This window comes from Alligator mississippiensis, chromosome 1 (genome assembly GCF_030867095.1).
Source record: "Alligator mississippiensis isolate rAllMis1 chromosome 1, rAllMis1, whole genome shotgun sequence".
Taxonomy (NCBI): Eukaryota; Metazoa; Chordata; order Crocodylia; family Alligatoridae; genus Alligator; species Alligator mississippiensis.
In genome coordinates this window covers 263731684-263751313 of record NC_081824.1, presented here as the reverse complement: position 1 = coordinate 263751313, position 19630 = coordinate 263731684, and the positions used below count along the sequence as shown (strand labels likewise).

The 19630-nt window shown below is 45.6% G+C and overlaps 1 pseudogene; it reads left to right on the top strand.

The window, feature by feature from the left end:
- The first annotated feature begins 13760 nt into the window (after positions 1–13760).
- On the top strand, positions 13761–17853 carry LOC102558845 (beta-1,3-galactosyl-O-glycosyl-glycoprotein beta-1,6-N-acetylglucosaminyltransferase 3-like; annotated as a pseudogene).
- Positions 17854–19630: the final 1777 nt, after the last annotated feature.

Below are 19630 nucleotides of genomic sequence, written 5' to 3'. Positions count from 1 at the left end.
TGACTTCCATTGAAAATTTTTCCTATGTCATATTCCCCATGAACTCTGGAGGTAAACTCCTACTATACTGAGGCGACTAAAAAAAGAGGGAAAGATAAAAAATTAGAAAGATGTTTGGAATATACATAAGTTGATTTATTCAAAATTACAAGTAATGTGTTGTGAATAGGAGCGCTGGTGATTTAATAAATGACACCTTCACTTTCAGTGTTTATTGAATCAGGGTTTCATCCTGGTGTAAGTGTAGTGGTGGAGGTAACATCTTTTGTAGGTCCTGACTACTTCAGCATATTAGAAACAAACACTTTTTGTAATAGGAAAGTTGTATGTATCTATAATAGGCCATATTTTTATGTTGATAATTCTGCCTATCTGAAGTTTTAGTTGATCACCACTCATCCTGATAAGATGAGAACTGGTTTTGTATTCTTTTAAACACCTGCTGTAATTTACCTGAGAAAGATGTGTAGTTCTGCAGTGCATGTAGTAGGTATTTTATAATGACGTATGTCTGTATGTATATTTCTGTAATATTAAAAGTCCTTTGAGGTCCTTTTAGATGAAAGTTGCTATGCAAAGGCAAGGTGTTTTGGTTGTTGAAAGGGATAAATTGGTAGGCATAATTCATATAACAGCATCTGTAAAACATCAAAATGCCAGTGCTTTAAGCAGGACAGTTAAATTTCCTATTGTACTATCCGAGCAAGTTTAGATTTCACAGTTCAGTTTTGTCAGACAGATGCAGTGAGCAAATACTTTATAGTGTCAGGAAGACCTATGTTAGTGGGTGAATACCATGGGAAGAAAAGTTGGGACAAGGTACCTTCAAAAACATAATAATTAATGCTAAAACGTGTTATTTCTTACAATCCAGAATATATACTAAAATATATATGCATGTGTTCTTTTGCCTCCATTACAGGGTGCATATGAACTGTAAAACTGCCAAATTCAATAACGTGCATCGTATATGGCCTGAAAAGTACCAGTAAAATAGAGATCTCAGTGATCACTCTCTCACCATACTGTAACATAGAAGCCAAGCCGCAACAAGCTAAACACTATGCGTAGATGTCAAAATGCTTACAAAATGCTTACCATAGAAAAAACAAATGATGCAGCAGGTACAATTAAAAGGAAGGCAGTGAGACTAATAATTTTTTTGCACATATGATGGAAGGTCTTGCAATGCTTTGAGGGGAAGAGATGTTTATACTCCTTTATGTCCACAGGAGGTTTTTGGCAGTTGAATTAGAAATTTCTTATCTGTACATTCAGAATGCGCTGAAGGCTTTGTTTAGAGGGTAAGCTGTTGCTTAACATAGTGCCATTTCCTAGGGTGAAAGGAGCGAGGACTCCAATATTCAGAGTAGAAAGGTTCATTTCAGCAGTGCACACAAAAAACATTTCTGTGCAGTCTAAAATGACTATCTAACTTTAGCCTGATTAAAAGAATGCATATTTTAGCACCTGTGGCTGCTGTTAGAGGTACAGGAGTGTATTAGGAGGACATCTGATCTGATCCAGCATGGTAATGCTTACTCTTTTGTCCCATATTCTCCTCAACCCACGCCACTCACATTATTATGTTAATTTAAAGCACGCATATTTTGAAGCAACCTCTCACCGGTAAAAAGGTCCCTGAGTGTTTGGCGCCTCATAATTCTCTATGCTATTTATGTAAAAATGCTGTTTTATGATATACATGAGACCATTCTTCAAAAAATTTAAAAGAAAAAGATTTTTCCCACTTTCTTTTATTCTTCTTGATAAATCATGAATTCCACAGGCTTCCAAGGTGTGGGCCTACAAAAGCTTACATGTCAGTGTGGCCCTTTTCCCAGGTCCTAAGGTTTCAAACACTCAGCTCCTGCTGAAGAATTTTGCCATGATAAGTGCTGTTCTACAAACTCCCTGAAGACTCTGCAGATGTGAAGGATTCTTTGTAGCTATACAAATGTGCTAGTAAGAAAATATACTGTAATTGGATTTGCTGGACTGCAGTACTGCTAGACATCATTTCTAGAAGAGAAAGGGGTATTTGATGCCCCCCACCCCCCCTCAAGCTAGACATACCTTCAGGTGCTGTATGGGTGAAGACATAATTTTCACTTCTACTTATTGAATGTTTAGGGAAAACTTGTACCCTATCCATCAACTAAGAGGCCACTCAGCCACTAAGTAGTGAAGATGCTGATCTCAGCAAGATACTCTTTTCAATCCATTGCTTACTGTAAATAGGATTCTGCCTAAAGTGAAATAGGAGTGTAAAGCACAGAAGGACTAGACTGCTGTGCTTTTGTATGACTTCACTTTCAAAGATAAAAATGATTGATCATGCTACATGCTGGGGTGTAGCTTTCCATCTCAGTCCCCAAGTTGCTTCTCAGATTAAGAGGCAATACAGAAAGCTTTATTTTCTGTATTCGGGGCCAGGAATACCCACACATATTAATTTACAAATTCTCCATTCTCCGCAAATACAAACATATGTGTATTGATTTCTATGGTAGAAGACAAATTTTGCTGACTAAGGGGAAAAATCAAACCAGCAAGCCGAGTGAGCACAGATTATTACTGCCACTGGCAGTGGCATTCCATTTGGAAAAGCCACTGTTCTATTTTTGCAACAAAATGGTAATCTAATGGAGTTCCAACAGCTCTTGGGGAAGGGTGTTATTTTCATTTTTATTTCTTTTTTTTTAAGTTGATCTTTTTCACCCTGAAAAAATAATGAAATCTGTTTGGGTAAGTTTGTGCTTTGTCTTATTGTGCAAGATTTGGTTATCTTCTATGTATTTATTGTTATATTGTTTTATTTTATGGAACAAGTAGTTAGATTTCTGAGACTTTAGTAAGATCATTTCACTCTCATTTTCAGGACTACATTTACTTACCTCTGAGCTTCTAGCTTCTCTTCCATTTCCTGAAATATTCCGATAGCAATTGTCAATGGAACAGAAAGCTTATTTATTCCATATTCTTTAAGCACTTCACTTATTAACCTATATTATTCAGATCAGTTTATTAAGACTTAGATTTAGTGGGCTGAGTATAGGGAGGCTGTAGCTACTTTAGCTTGAGTAGGGCATGAGTCCTTCCTCCCTTGTTTGGGATCATGGAGGGTAGAGGGCAAACACTTTAGCTTTTTACCTTGAGCAGTTAGCTTCCCATTCTCTCCAGCAGTGGTACACTACCACATTCATCTTATTGGCTAGCAGACTGTAGAGTATGAATCAAGTCTTCACCAACATTTCTACACTTATTAACTCAGAGGAAGGAAAGGGGCTGCCTGGTACTTTATCATGTATCTGGATATGAGCTGCATAACATGGCCAGATTAGAGCGAGCCTCTATCTATTCCCAACATGAATTCAAAGTTCATGTGTACTCTTGTACTCCACTTTTATCAATAACTAACATTGTAAATTTACCTTCATATTCTAATTGGCTGATAAAACCTGTGCTGTATTTTAAATATGCAGCAGTAATCTGGGGTTGCCTTTTTGTTCTTTTGGAATTAACTTCTAATGTTTCTTCTTATTTCTTTAATTGTAGCTGACATATACCAGCATTTATCTGACTATACTGATGAAACTATTCCTCTCTCTCTATTTAATTATACTTTCTTGCAATTAAAAAAGATGAGGATGAGTTATTTACATGAAATAATCTTTCCAGCTTTGGAGCCTTTATTGATATTTACATGATTGCACACTGTACATTTGCACTTTTAATTATACACTTGGTAGCTCTATATGGAATGAAAAGGGCACTGGGGTTTAATATCTTTTAAACTGCCATAATTTCTGCTCAGAAATTACAGTGTATGCACATAGTTAAGGATAACTTTCCAGTAGAATAATGATTGCAGGTATAGTAAATTTCAAGCATAAAGGTAATTTTATCCTTTTACCTATTTCTATACTAAAAATACTAAAGTAACTTCAAGGGAATTAAACTTAATTTTATACACTGACTGAATCAGAGATGCATAAGCTTTCATGAGCAAGAGTTCACTCATTCTCTGATTCATTTAGTCTATAAGGTGCATATCTACTTCTGTTCTGCCTGACTTCAGACTAGCATAGCTAACTACCTCTTTGAACTTCATTTGTAACTGTAACACTTAAAACAATGGGCCTTGTGGTTTCTACAGTGCAGATCTGTGTGAATTTAGCAGATTTCTTTCAGTGTCTTCCATATTTGAAAATATTTAATATTAAAAAATGCAAATAGCATTTAATATTCAAGTATTTAATATTTTAAAGTGACATACTTTACCTTGAATAAAAACTTAATCAGCTATGACCATCAGTATCATTAAAACTTCTTGGAATTTTTGCTTCTCAAAGATGGGGAGACTTGGATTAGAAAAATAAGAAATTCTGTAAACAGAACTATGATTTGCATTTCTGTTTTTAGAGAAATAACAGGTAACCTGGAGGAGAGATCTAAATTAGATTATGTTGGCTCTTCTTGTAAGAGGTGATGTGAATGTACAGACTGCACCTGTTCCAACTTTCTACTGTTAATACCTCTACTGACTTCTATGGAATTTCTCATTTTATCTGGTGTAGCTTAAGTCAGAATAGGACCCCTTTCCCCTCTGTTCAAGTAGAGCTGGGTCATCAAACAGAGATAACAGATAGGATGACAGACTTTTCACGTGGATGGCTATCAAGCTTCTTCTTGACAATCCCATCAGGGATTAGGTTTGCCACAATATAAAATGAAAAGAAGATGTGGCCTTAAAAGGCCTGGCTGGAAAGAAGGATTTTTTCCTGTGAGCAAAGGTCAATTTGGGAATATGGAGTTAGTTGCAGGAAGGGAAGATTTCAAAGTAATTCTTATAGTACCCTATTGGTTTCATCCCTGTGCCAATGATAGGACTTCCATCTTCTTCCCTCTGTACTTGCTATATCCAAATTCTAGAAAGAAACATTTGACTTAGGTATTTTTTCTGCTGTTTAAATTGAATGTTCAAATGCTTCTAATCTTTGTTATTCTGAACAGTTTGGGCTAATACTTCTGTGATTTGCAGCAGCTTTTCATAAAAATATGCATGATTATGAATCATGCTGTAAACACATTGGCTAAGTACAGACATTAAAAAAAACCAAGGTGGAATCAATATAAGTTGTGTGGTTTTCTGTAAGTGGCATAGATTGGTAGCAAACAGAACACACATTTGCCCTTGGGAGGAGGGCCATAGGGGAAGCAAATCTTAGACTGGGTTCTGCCACTTTTAAACCAGTCTACATGTGCCCATCTTCTGTTCTATTATGGGTAGAGACTGGTTTCTGATCACTTATACTGGTAAAAGTGTAATGTCTGTAATGTCTACAACAAAAGTGACTGAAACAGTCTTGAGGGGTGAACTTGCACAAGGCAGAACACTTTCAATTCCTATTAACTGAGTAGGAATTGAAGGTGTTCAGCGCTTCTTACAATTGGGCCTTTAATATATTTTGATTTATGTTACCCGATTCACAGGTAATTTGTCAGGCAGCTCCTTTGAGACAAATTTATGGCATGTATATGTCACCTCCATTGCAACAGAAAGCACTTGCTTCTTTTTTGCATGGACCAATGCCCAAATACAAGGCGATGTATCTTACTTAAAGTGGTCCTAAACAAGTACGTCTCAGGCATACTTACTTACATGTAACCAAGGCTGCTCTAAGGCAGATACGTTGCATCATGTCTGGAAATTGGTGCTTTTAGAGTATTAATGAGAAGGCAGGTTGTGCTTCACAGTAGGCACTGCACAGAGAAAGTGTAGACATGCTCTTAGTCTTGCTTGTACTCTATTAGAATCAATCATACTCAGATCCCTTGGACCTTTTTGGCAAGTGCCACAGATAGAGCTTCACACTCTTCCCAAGTGCTACTGTGGTCCCTTTCCCTTACCCTCTCTGCTGCTCAGCTTCATGCTTCCTGTCCTGTGTTCCCTGCCAGATGTGATGCTCTGCTCCCTACCCTATTTGCCCATGTGCTGCCTGTCCCCTTCCCAATCTAGAGCATGCCACACACAGAAACTGTGCGTACCAGCTGTGGCACTTGAGCCACAGGTTGGCCATCTCTGCCTTAGGTTTACTTACAACTCTTCTGCTGAAGGAATCCAAGAGGGTGTAACATAAGTGCTAACCAGAGAAAATATGATGAAGCTACAGTTTCTTGTACAGTTTAACTCAAGGGTAGGCAAAATACGGCCCACAGGCCAAATCTGGCCTGCCAGATCATTTTATTTGGCCTGAGGGGCTCCTCTAAAATTTAGAAAATTATTACCTGCTGTGGCTGCCTGTCTAAGAGCTGACAGCTTGCCAGCAGTAGCAGGAGCTGGTGCGAGCAGGACCCAGCAGCGGCAGCTTGGGTACCTGCCCAGTTACCTGCCTGGCCCTGCCTCACTTCCAGCCCCTCCACCCCCTGTCCCCAACCAGAAGCTTCTGCCTAGCACAGGCTTCTGGCCTGGAAACCATGGGCCCTCCCTCCCTCCATCCAAGAGTGGAAACTCAGATAAGAATGGGTAGGGGGAGAGGATTGCCAGTGCAGCTGGAACTAGCCCAATCTGGCTGGGATCACAGGACACAGTAGTAGCCAGCCTGGGGTGGTTGGCCCTCTGCAATTCCTGGCTGGCTCCTGATGTGCCATGCAGTCCCAGCCAAGCAGCTGGGAACTGCATGGTGCCAGCCGGGCCAGGCTGGCTCCAGCACCACATGGTTCCCAGCTGCATGGCTGGGACTGCATGGCACAGCAGGACCCAGCTGGGAACCATGGGGGCCAGGCTGGCATCTGCTGTGTTTTGTGGGCCCAGCCATGCAGCTGGGAACTGTGTGCTGCTGGAGCGGTGGGCAGGTAGAGAAGTGGCAGCTAGGAAGGTAGGGAAGTGGCAGGGGAAGGCCACCAATGGCAGGATGGTGGGGAAGTGGCAGTGATTGGGTGGGCAGGAGCACAGGGCCAGGGCCAACTGGGGCCCAGGTTGGGGAGGCAGGAACACGGCGCCCAGGCTGGCAGGGGGTCTATGGAGCCAGGCCTGCTCTGCCCCTCTCCTTGCCAGTGGCGGAGTCCTGGGGATCACTGGGACTGCAAACTGCCAGGGGTCTCCACCTGCCATGAGCCATGAGGACCCCAAGGACTTGCTGGCTTCTGCTGCCACTGGTGGAAGCTGCATAGCCATTTGTCTGGTTTTATAGAGGACAGTTGGGTTTTCCAGTCCTCTGTGCTCTATTGATATGAAACCTGATGCCTTTATGTCCTCTATTTTTCACTGCGCAACACACACAACCCCTGCCACCACCTTGGCCACCTGAGGGAGCTCCCCACTTGACCCACCCCTGCCACCAACACCACCGCGGCTGCCTGCGGGATCTCCCCATTCTCCATCACCATGCCCCTGCCTCTGACACCACCACTGCCTGTGGGAGCTCTGTCCCAACCTGGGCCCCTGCTGGCCCTGGCCCCAGGGCACAGGTGTGGGCCCCATGCTCCTGCCCACCCACTCACTGCCACTTCTTCCCCCACCTGCCACCACTGCCCTTCCCCTGACATTTCTCCACTTTTCTGTCCACTGCCACCACTCTACCCTGCCCACTGTAAGCAGTTCCCAGATGCGTAGCCAAGACCACAGAATGCAGCAGGAGCCAGCATGGTGCCTGTGGTTCCCTACTAGCTCCTGCTGCACAATCCAGTGTTTGTAGGTGGAGTCCCACATGCACATCCCACTATACACATGCAGCCACACCCACCTTGCACACCCCACACCCACATTCCCTCACACACCCCAGCCACTCTCCCCCTAAACATATGCCACAACCCCCCAGCCACCCTTCCTCCACACTCACAGCCCCTCACAAACCCTATACCCACCCTCCCCTATCCACCCCCCACAAGCCCCCCCACACATACACACACACACCCTCCCCCACACTCCATAGGCACACATCCAGACCCCCCACAAACCCTGTATCCACCCACCCATACTCACCACACCCCTCCATACCCCCCATATACCAAAGTAAGATTTCATTTTAAGCTATTATGCAATTACCTCTGTGTACACTATGTAAATGCACATAAATCAGGACAAAATATTTTTTAATCAAATTAATGTATGTTGTAGTAGATGCTTTATTTTTAGAATTTTTTTTTTCATGTTCCAAGATGGTAAACCCCCTTGCCAAAAGGAGTACTTCTGGGGGAAAGGGGAGGGACTTCTGGTGGCAAAGGTCAGTTGTTAAGGAGGACTTCTGGTTCCAAGATGGCTACCAGGGTGCAAGGCACCTGTCAAGGGGTGTGACTACCTCTGCAGCCCTTGACAGCTCACCAAAACTTGTTAAGCAGTCCTCCAGCTGAAATAATTGCCCACCCCAGTTTAGCTTGTGAATTGTGCCCACTTGGAATCCCTTGCCTAGATAGAGTAAGTATAAATAGGCCTCAAAGAACCTGAGTGTAAAGAGCTTTTAGTCCACATAGCTTATACGGGAATGCCTTGGTTAATGAATCCTCTGGGAACAAAACTCTTTTATAACAAAGTTGGCCATTTTTTGCAAAATAATAAAAAATGTTTTGAGGCAAACATGGATTTCTCATTTTACCAGAGAATGCTGTGGAATTTGCAATTTTGGAGGAACTCTGCCAGCCTGCAGGGAGTTGGGAGGGAGCGGGAGGAAGGTGGTGAGACAGGGCGCATCATTTGCATGTACATGCACATGGTCCCAGGCAACCTGCAGAGCAGATCCAGTAGGCACGTGGAGGAGAGAGGGGGATTGAGGGCCCTGAAGGGAGGGAACTGGGCAGGGCTAGGGCTGCTGCCCAGCTGGGCAGTGCATGGGGCCTAGGGCCCAGGGCCACAATGCACAGCTGCAGGGCCCCAGCAAGGAGCAGGAGAAGGCCAGAGGGGACTCATCTGGGGGAGGGGGAGGACAGGTTCCATGCTGCCACACGCACTCCCAGGGGGCAGGGGAGGCCCGCACCCCCAGATCTGTACATAGGGCAGACACAGGCTGCGGGTTCAGGCTCCTGCCCTGCTTCAATCCCCTGGGGCCTCCGCAGCCCAGCAGGCAGGCCCAGAGCAGCAGGGAGCAGCAGGGCTGCGTGATCTCACTGCTGCAAGCTCCGCACTGCCCTGGTGATGCACCCCCTGAGCATGCCGCTCCTTTGAGGGGCACAACCCCATGCTGCTGCTCTCACTGCAGCCCTGCACACAGGGGGTGCATCGCCAGGGCAGTGCAGAGCTCTCAGTGGTGAGGAGATCCCCATGCAGCCCCACTTCTCTCTGCTACACTGGATCATGCTTCCTGGGCTGCAAAAGCCCTGGAGGAGGGAAGCAGGGTGGGAGCCTGAGCCTGCAGCCTGAGCCTGTCCTGCATACAGATCTGGGGGAAGCGAGTCCCCCCTGCCCCCCAGGAGCATGTGCAGTGGTGGGGAGCTGCCCTGCCCATGCCTGGTGGGGAGTGAGGGCAGGCGGCTGCAGACCCAGGTCCACAGCCCTGGCAGCTGGGTATCTTTATGAGTATTTATTGCTTATCTTTATGAGTATTTAATATTTCCCTACTGTACCCCCCTTCTCTGAAGTCCTGGAATGCATCCCTATGCCTCCTATATTATTTCTACCTCTGGTAACAAAGTTTCTAATAAGGCAGTGATGTCATGGAACGCATCTATTTGGTTAACCAAGGTATTACTGTACCCCTGAAATACTCACCTGATACAAACATTTTAATATTATTTGTTATGATTAATGTTAACAAGAGAATAGTTTCCCTCTTTTGCCATTTATATTATCAACAAACTGTGCTGGTTATTGTGAAAGGAGTTGCCTCTTTCAAACAGTGAGAGTAACATACTGTAGGAATTATATGGGGAAGATCTGTGTCCTGTATTATGCAGGTCTGACTAAATTAGTACCGTGGTTTATTGTAGGAATTTATGAATCTGTACTATTTGCATGTGGCTTTTCATATACTTAAGCATTTCCTCTGAAAAAGTTTTTATGATAAAGTTCAAATTTGGCATATCTGCACAGGTTTTTTTACTTTTGTTTTTATAAATGTCTACAGATTTGTAATTGCTTGACAAGCGCACTCTTGTAAACAATCCATATTCTATGCCTACATGAAAGGTAATAATGAGTTTAATGACATTATTGATTGATGGCTTTGACAAGTAGTACATGGAGGATTAGAAGGATATTGTATTTGGAGATAGAGCTGAGAGTTTGGTTGATATACTTTTTAAAGTTAGGAATAAGCAATGCCTATATTACTATGTTTTATGTGCTTAAAAACATATATGCAGGTGATGCCAGATGCCAGACTATCTCTGCACTCCAGCAAATTGGCATGAGGCCAGCCTAAACAAAATAAATTCCTGGACGCTTATTTTGTCTCTTCATATACTTAATCTTTTCCCACAGTTTGCTGTATAAGGCAACATAACTATTGGTTGCTTCATATGGATGCATTCAATCAACTGAATTAAGTTTAAATGAGTTCCTTACTCCCAGACATTGTGTTACATATTTTCTGCATGCATATCTATGAAATTATGAGATAAATCTTTGCCTGGTATAAACATGGATAGCTTCATTATCTTCAGTTTACACCAATTTAACATTTGGTGCTACAAGAGCTATGAAAGTGGTCATTCTTGCAGCTACATAAGCAAAATGAACTTGAGGGGAGACAGGAAAAATCACGAAAGAGATCACTCCCATTAGAAGTACTAGGAGGCCCAATGGACAACAAATGAGCACTTAGAAGCTCTTTTTTTTAAAGCTATTTAGAATAATATCTAGCATACTGTGCCAAGTTCTCTGAAAGATGGGTATAGCCTGATCAAATGTATTAAGATTCTTCCCATTTATTCTAGCACAGAATTTGACTTGTACTGTAGCCATAGAAAGCTTAATTTACTAATTAATCAAGAGAATAAATAGGCTTGATGGTAACATGCATTTCTTCTCAAAAGAATTAAAAAATAGCAAGCTCTTTTCTGGAGTTCCAGATTGATAGCTCATAACCCAAAGTGCATTATTATTACCTTATGTAACATGATGTGACATTTCTGAGTTGTACCAAACCTGACATGTCACAGGATAATACATAGGTATTAATGGGGGAAATTCAAAATGACAGTTTCCTGAATATAGCTCAGTTTTCACGATTATATTACTCTGACTTTTTTTCTTTAATAACCTATATAGAGAGTAGCCTAGAAACTGTATGAGAGCTAAGACCAGTGTACATTATTAAAAACATACTGGTTACCAACATGTATGGCCAATACTCGAAACAGTATCTTTTAAAGCAATCAAGAGCAACTCTATATAGTATGCTTGTAAATCAAGATAACAATAGCACAAAAAAGAACAGAAAAGTAAAATGTATACTGAAAGAACACATGTTGGTCTAATCTACAACATACAAATTACCCATTGGTGACAACAGATGTTTGTCATGGAGTCATCCTTAAGTTTAACAGCAAGTATAAATCAGGGGAAAGTGATAACACCAATGTTTTAGACATGCTAAGTGCTTTTATTACAACTCCAGAAAACTTTGGTGTAATTTTTTTGTTGGTTGCTATGATATATTTGCTTTTTTTATGCCCATTTCATGGTGATTAAATTTCTTGAAAGAGAGAATAATGTTACAAGAATATAACATAATTACTATTAATCAAGACTGCAATAAACTTTTTTTTAATTACTTCATCCAAGTACAAGAGTAACTACTGCTTGATTGATAGCCCCTTCAATTGAATGTTTCCTTCCAGAATGGATCCCTTAAGCATCATTCATCTCTCTCCTCTTCTCTGAACATCCTTTTCTCCGTTCAGACCCTCAAAGATGCAACATTTTTTGCTACTTCTAGACACAGCTTGAATTTTAGGTAGGAGAGTAATTCTGGCTCTAAGAGTGAGCTTCCATTGAAGAAGAATAACCTCCCACGTGGGATATATGTGTTAGTGCTGAATTATGACTATGATTTAAGGGGCATAAAGGCTCCTATGGGTAGAGACTAATTTTTTCCTTGGTCTCAAGCTTTATCTTATTTTTTTTCAATCACAACAAAGAGAAGCAAGTGAAAGGAAGGGGGAGATATGAGGAAAATGCCTTTTGTGATCATACAAAATGAATTGTGGGTATTTCCCCAAATTTTTAAGAACCTACATTACCAGCATCACTATGATGGCAAATGTCTGAACATCATTAACAAGCTAAAGACATCACACACCTATAATTTGAAGGACACTTTAAAGCTTTTATTGCAGTCTGTGAACCCACAACTTTGTAGAGAAATCATCGCTATCAGTTGCTTAATGGAATCAAACATATTGTAACTGCAAAACTGCAAAATGCTTTTCAGAACATTTAGAAGAACTGCAGTTTCCATGAGAGACACCGGAAACTTCTGATGATGTATGAGAATAAACAATTTAATGAATAAATAATTAACGCATAATTAAAAATTTATTAAAACAGACTTGCATTACCTCTGTGCATATTATTGGTCTCAGAGGGTTTGTTATTAGAAATGTTGGGCCTGGATCTCCAACACCTTGTCTTGTCTTTTACATCTGTGCAGAGAGAGCATACAAAACAACTGCATCAGCATGGTAGTGTCTTATATTTGCTTTGCACAGGTTTTATTGAATAAAAAAGTACAAGGAAGTAGACAATTGAGCCTATATTTTTCAAGTCATTATATTCTTGAATTTTCTTTTATATATATATATTCTTATACTCCTGAGTTACATACATATTTTTTCTGTCAAGAAATCACTCTCTAAGAGAAATAGAGCCTGATTCTGATCTTTGACTGGTGTAGCACAGGAAGATCACAGTTGCAGTGAACTGTCTTATAATAGGACAAACCTAGCTCAGTTGACACAATAAAGATCCAGAAGGTCTAAAGACACAGTGCTGTCTTGGGGATGTTAAATAACAGCAGGTGTGATGTCCTGGGACTACAAAGCTTTAAAGTCCCTACAGACATTTTTACTCCATGTAGCCACCAGAGGAAGGGAGGAGGTGGTCAGCTATTAAGGATGCTAGCATGGAACCTTACAAAGTAGTCCCTGGTGAATGCCTGGCTCACCTGTCACCCTGACAGCATCCCCCCCCCGCCCCCCCCCTAGCTTCACCTATATGAGGGTAGAGGAGGAGCAGGTATGCCATTCCCAGTTGGGCAGAATTTATATCTCATTGCCACACTTTACCCAGGCCCACTACAGTGTCCGGGCGACCCCCCTTAAGCAATCACCACCTTGTCTGGGCCCAGGCCATGCTGGGGCCTGGGCGTCCGGGATTGGCCTACTGACATTTTAATGTCAGTCTGCTGGTGAACATGGGCTTCAGGGAGGCCTTCTGGGAGTTCTGGCTGGCCTGGTGGGAGCAATGGGAAGCTTTCCCCTCAGGTCAGAGATGGTGGGATGTGGGGAAGGTGCGCATCCAACTCTTTTGCTGCAACTGCATTCAGGGGCACACCCAGCAGAGAGAGGCGGTCCAAGAGCACCCTGAGCAGGAAGTGCTAGAGCTGGAGAAGTGCCTGGCCACTGACTCAACCAATACGTCCATCTGCGGAGAGTGTTGGGAGAGGCAGGAAGAGCTTTGCACTCTGGACAACCACCACGCCTATGGTGCGTTTGTCTGCTCACGCATCCAGCTCCTTCGGGAGATGGACCATGGCTCCTGCTTCTTCTGCATCCTGGTACATTTGACTGCTTGCACATCCAGCTCCTTCGGGAGATGGACCATGGCTCTCACTTCTTCTACATCCTGGAGAAAAGGTGGGGGGGCCAAGAAGTACATTGACTGCCTCCTGGCAGGTGACAGCACCTCCCTCATGGATCCAGGTGAGAGGCACTAGTGTGCACAAGCCTTTATGAAGAGCTCTTCTCCCTGCATCCAACTAACACTGAAGCCTGTTGAACCCTGTAGGAGGGACTATGAGACCAGGCAACCGAGACCAGCTGGAGGCTCCTCTCACCCTGGCTGACTTCTTGGTCACCCTCTGCCTGATGCCTGGCAACAAGGCGCCGGGCATTGACAGGCTGACTGCGGAGTTCTACCAGGCCTTCTGGGACGTCCTCAGCCCAGACTTTGCTGTAGTCTGGGCCAAATCCAAAGTAAGTGGGGAGCTCCCCTTGTCATGCCGGAGGGCCATGTTGACCTCCCTGCCAAAGAAAGGGGACCCCCCGTGACCTGAGGAACTGGTGCCCCGTGTCCCTCCTCTGTGCAGACTACAAGGAGGCAGTAAAGGCTGTCTCGCTGCATCTGTGGTCCATGCTGGCGGACATGGTGCATTCCAACCAGACATACAAGATGCCCAGATGTTCCATCTTTGACAACCCGTACCTGGTTTGGGACCTTCTGGAACTGGTGCACTGGGAGGGCCTGTCTTTCACCCTGCTGTCTCTGAACCAGGAGAAGGCATTCAACAGCGTCAAGTGCTGGGTCAAGAGCTTTGGCCTGACAGTAGGTGATGGGTGGCAGATGGGCTCACTCCCCACTGCACTCTATGGGATCTGCTGGAACGTAGGCTCGCTGCTCTACCTGGGGGTCTACCTGTCCCCCACAACCCCCCCCCCACCAGAGAACTGGCATCAGATGGAGGCAAGGGTGGTAGAGCAGCTCCGGGCATGGGTGGGACCTGCACGGGAGAGCACTTATGTTGAACCAGCTGGTCCTGTCCATGCTCTGGCACCACTTCCACACCCTCCTAGTGCCCCAAGAGGTCCTGGCTGGGCTCCAAAGATGGGTGCTGGAGTTTTTCTGGCCAGGACAGCATGGGTTGCTGCAGAGGCCCTGAGCCTCCCCTTGAGAGACTGCAGCCAGGACCTGGTTTGCCTGCATAGCCAGGTCCTGACGTTCCATCTTCAGGCCCTGCAGCAACTGCTATACAGCGTTGGAAGCTGAATGGCATGGGGCCACGCAAGGCATGCCTTCCTTCACAACTTCCAGGGGTTCCAGTACAACTGGTACCTCCTCAGCCAGCGGGGCTTCTCCCTGCAGGACCTGCAAGGGCTGCCAGAGTTTTACCAGGACCTCCTCAGGTCCTGGAGGCTGGTCTCGGTACCAGGGTGCCGACCTGCTTGTGGAGCCCCTCTTATGGAACCCGCAGTTAGAGGGGCTGAGGGCACAGGCACCCTAGTTGCAACAGGGGCTGGTCCTGGGTGGTGTCACCTGTATCAGAGACCTCCCGGACTATGATAGGCAGGTGTGGGTGGACCACACTGCACTAGCCCGATGCTTCGCTGGGAGGGTTGTGGGGCTGTGCCAGACTCCTCCTGGGCTGCGGGTCCCCGGATCTGTGCATGGGATGACAGGAGGCTACAGCTGCTGCTGGAGACCAGCACTGAGCTCAGCCTGTTCTGAGCACAGGGAAGACTGCTGCTGCCAATTACCCCAGCCAACAGTGGAAGCATGCTGTCATCCTGCATGCAGATCCAGGGGTCCACAACCCCCAGGAGGGCTGCAGGGCTGTGCCAGACTCCTCCTGGGGGGTGCAGGCCCCCAGATCTGCATGTGGGATGACAGGAGGCTGCCACTGCCACCTGATACTGGCACTAAAGCCAAGGAAGTCTGGCTTTGAAACATTTTGAGTGCCCTCATTTTGATTTAAAGATGTTTTGAAGCTTTTTGTTTCATTTTGATTTTGCTGTTTTGAACTCAAAATGCATCAAAACAGCTTCAAAACAAAACACCCAGTGAAATTTCACACAGCCCTACTAATCACCCAGATGGTGTATCCTCTCCTGGCATTAGTATTTCAATACTGTTTTTAGGAAAAAATCTAATATGACTCTCCCTACTCCACCCTAGCTCAACAGAGTTCAGATAATACTAAGGCTAATGAGTGGAAAAATATTCAAAAAACCCCCAAACCACAGCAGGCAAAAACAAGAAGTTTGGTCAAGGGGATATAATATCCTGGTTCCTGCTCTGGAAGCAAATTTGGTGACCTAGGGTTCTTGATGATAATGGGGACATAGTTACACTAAGTAAAAAACTATTTCTTTTAACCTTTCCAAACCAGCTGTGAACTTTCACCACCTGTGAGTATATGTGGTGGTGTGACAGAAAGTGGTTCTCTCAGAATCACTACCTGCTGCTCTGGGGACTTGCTTATGCTGTTATCCATTACAGTGAGGAAATTCACTGTTTGGGAGTGTAGCTTCCAAGTCTGGTGTATAACCATCTTGCAGTACAAAAGCCAGTGTAAAAGAGTTAATCCTAATCAATGTCTGAAGCTATCTCCCATGGGGAAAACCACCTGCTCTCAGATCATTAGAGGGGACATGGAAGCTATGCAGGCAGCTTGCTTGAGCAACCTAGGCTGTATTTAGACAAAACAAGAGGCATGTGTGCATGACACTTCAAAGTGGGCTAAATGCTTTTGCACTGCTTTAATGGTGTTGGTGTTTGTATGCCTGGCGGTATATTGTGCATTCATTCCAGCCACTGTAGGAAATTTGGTGATGTAATTCGCCTTAAATGACTTGGGGAGCAGCAAACTAAAACTCCTTTGAGAAGTTTTAGTCTGCTGCCCCTACAGCCATGGAGCGAAGCACCAGGCTCCATGCAGATCCACAGCTGTGGAAGCCCTGCAGACAGCCTGACAGCAGTCTGGGAAAGCAGCTCAGCCCAAGAAAAGTGGCAAGTCTGATCTCCCCCCACCCACCCCTCAGTGCCTGCCTGCCTGAGCTGCGTGGGGGCCTGGTGGTTCTCTCCATGGCTGCAGTGCCCCCCAGGACCACCTGAGCTGTGTGCTGTGTGGGGGGGGAGAGGGCACCACTGCCAGAGTGAAGCACCAACCCCCCCCTGCAGCCAAGGGACTGCTCCACCCACTGGCAGCTTGCCCTCCCCTCCCTGCTGGAGAGGCAGGCAAGGTAGCAGGTTGTGTGCATGACACAGGGGTTTAATCAGCCCTAATTTGAAGGGGTGTTTTTTAAAACCTACTGCTTCAATTTTGGGCCACCATTTCATCTACACACACCCCTAGACTTTAGTGGAGAAAAGGAAGCTCTTAATGCCAGCAGACAACCTGAAACTGATAGCAGACTGCAGGCTCTTCAAAGCAAAGTAGTTTTTTTGAGGTCTCACTGGACTGAGGAGGTGGTTCATTCCCCTCACTCCACCCCAACTCACCATGCCACCTACTTCATAGTGATCCACAACAAAATTGAGATGTGAGAGAGGCTGTTGCCAGCCCTGTATACCCCACAGAAGCTCTGCTGTATCCATATAGATGCCAAGCTCCTAAGGACTTCCAGAAGGTAGTACATGGGATCACATTGTGCTTCCCCAATGTCTTTCTGGCCAGCAAGCTGAAGTGGGTGGTCTATGCATCATGGTCAATGCTTCAGGCCAACATCAACTGCATGGAAGACTTGCTCCAGCATCTAGTTCCCTGGCAAATCCTCCTGAATACATGTGGCACTGACTTTGCCATCAAGATCAATGCCAAGATCCTCCAAGCCCTGAAGCTTCTGAAAGTGGAAAACAGCCTGGAGCCAGAAAAGCCCTCAGAGGCCAAGAAGTTCCATCACTGGAAATTCCCTTATGAAGTGGGCAACTCCATCACTCAACCAAATACACTGAAAAGTCCACCAACCTATGGCACATGTATTTTTGTCAGCAGTGCCTATGTGGTGGTCACCAGGGACTTAGTCTAACAGATCTTTTATAACCCAACTACTCAGCAGCTTCTGGAGTGGTCAAAGGATACGTACAGCCCTGGTGAACACATCTGGGTCACCCTGCAGCCCTTCCCTTTCAATCTCATCTGCCATGCCTTGATCTTAATAAAGATTATAAAAGGAAGGCTGCCTGTGGGCTCTACCTGAGCTTAAGCCTGAGCCTGTGTTGATCCCCACTGGGCACTCCCTGAGTCCCCTCAATAATGGTCCTGTGCTCCCAGACCAGTGGCCCTCTTAGTCTGCCTGTGCCCCTCCTAGGTACCAATCACCTTAGGGGCTCTTTGTGTGGCTTCTTAACCCAGTCTGTGCAGGGAGAACAGGCCTGGCCCGACCCAACCCGGCCCACTAGCACACTTTTGGACAGGACTGGGAGGCGTGGCTCTGAGACTCACAACTCCTGTCCAAAAGTGTGCTAGGTGGGTGGGCAGGACTGGGCCCAGTCTCCATGAGGGTCAGGCAACCTGCTTGTAGGCACAGCCCTGCAGCTGCGCATCACCGCCTGACCCTCATGGAGAACAGGCCTGGCCTGACCCAGTCCAGCCCACCCAGCTAGCGCACACCTTTGGACAGGACATGGGTCTCAGACCCATGCCACCCAATCTTGTCCAAAGGAACACTAGCGGGCCATGCAGGGCCAGGTCAGGTCAGATTGGGCCCATTATCCCTGCACAGTGCATGGGTGAGGCAGCGCTGCACCAGGCACAGCATGGCTGATTGCTAGTGCTGTGTGTGTGGGGGGATGTGTGGTTTGTGGGAGGGGGTGAGGCTTGACCAGGGGCCGCCACATGCCTGCCCCTCCACCCACCCCCCACAGTGCCAGTGGCAGCAGCCAGGGGGTGTGTGGCCTGGCTGCAGGCACAGCCCACAGAGGCACACCACTGTGCTGCGTACTGTGGGCTCTGTGCATGCTGAACAGACACAGCCCAACCTGCCCCACTAGCGCATGGTTTTCCCAGTCCTATCTGTGCGGGCTGGGAGTGGTCCGAGGCTTTCGGGGGTGCGCGGCGGTCTGTGGCCGGGAGCCCGCAACGGTAGGGCGGGTACTTCTGCATGACAGACTAGAATTAGGCACGGACTCATAGCGGTTAATTAAAGATTGTTTTACTTACACCATAGGTGGTCGCGGTGCAGGCAGGAAAAACTTTCTTGAGTTGCAGTTACAGACAAACACAAGTGGAGTTTGCTAGGCTCCACTGAAGACACACGCACAGAGTTTGCTAGGCTCCGCAAAAACAAACACGACAGAGCTCTGGATACCCTTGATGAGCGTGCAAAACCGTAGATACGTCTTAAGAATTTAACGAACGAGATGGGAAGAGGTTGGTGGTTGATCAGGGCGCCGAACTCCTCTGAGACACACACAAAGTTTCTATTACTCTGCCGCGTGCTCAGAGTCCCCACGAGATGGTTGTGGAGTCCTCTACAACTTGGGCGGAAACTGCTCTAACCTTTTATACGGCTAGTGAGCCAATTGCTAGCCGCCACGTAGGAATAATTTAGAACTGACCAATAGTGGGACACTAATTTGCATGTGTGTGGCGGGAACTCTTTGCACCGGGGTTTTCTCCCTGCAGCTGAGAATTGCACCGTGCAAAGAAAGCGCCATGTGGTGGGAAATAATTCTGCAGTGCCAAAGCACACACACAATCATTGGGTCATGACATCCCCCCTTGATGAAGGCACAGCTGAATTATACTACATGCTCGTCACTCGGGTCACCAGTAGCTCTTACAACGGGTTGTTGAACTAAACGGGTAAACACAAAATCAGGCAACATAATAAGTTCGTCCTCCAGGGATCGAATCAAATAATAGCCGGCACAAACACATACACACGCAATTACATTCATAATAAAGAATTGAACTATCAGGGCTTCAGTGGGCGCCATGGTGAAGTCGCGCATCAAGCCCTCACTTCTTCGATG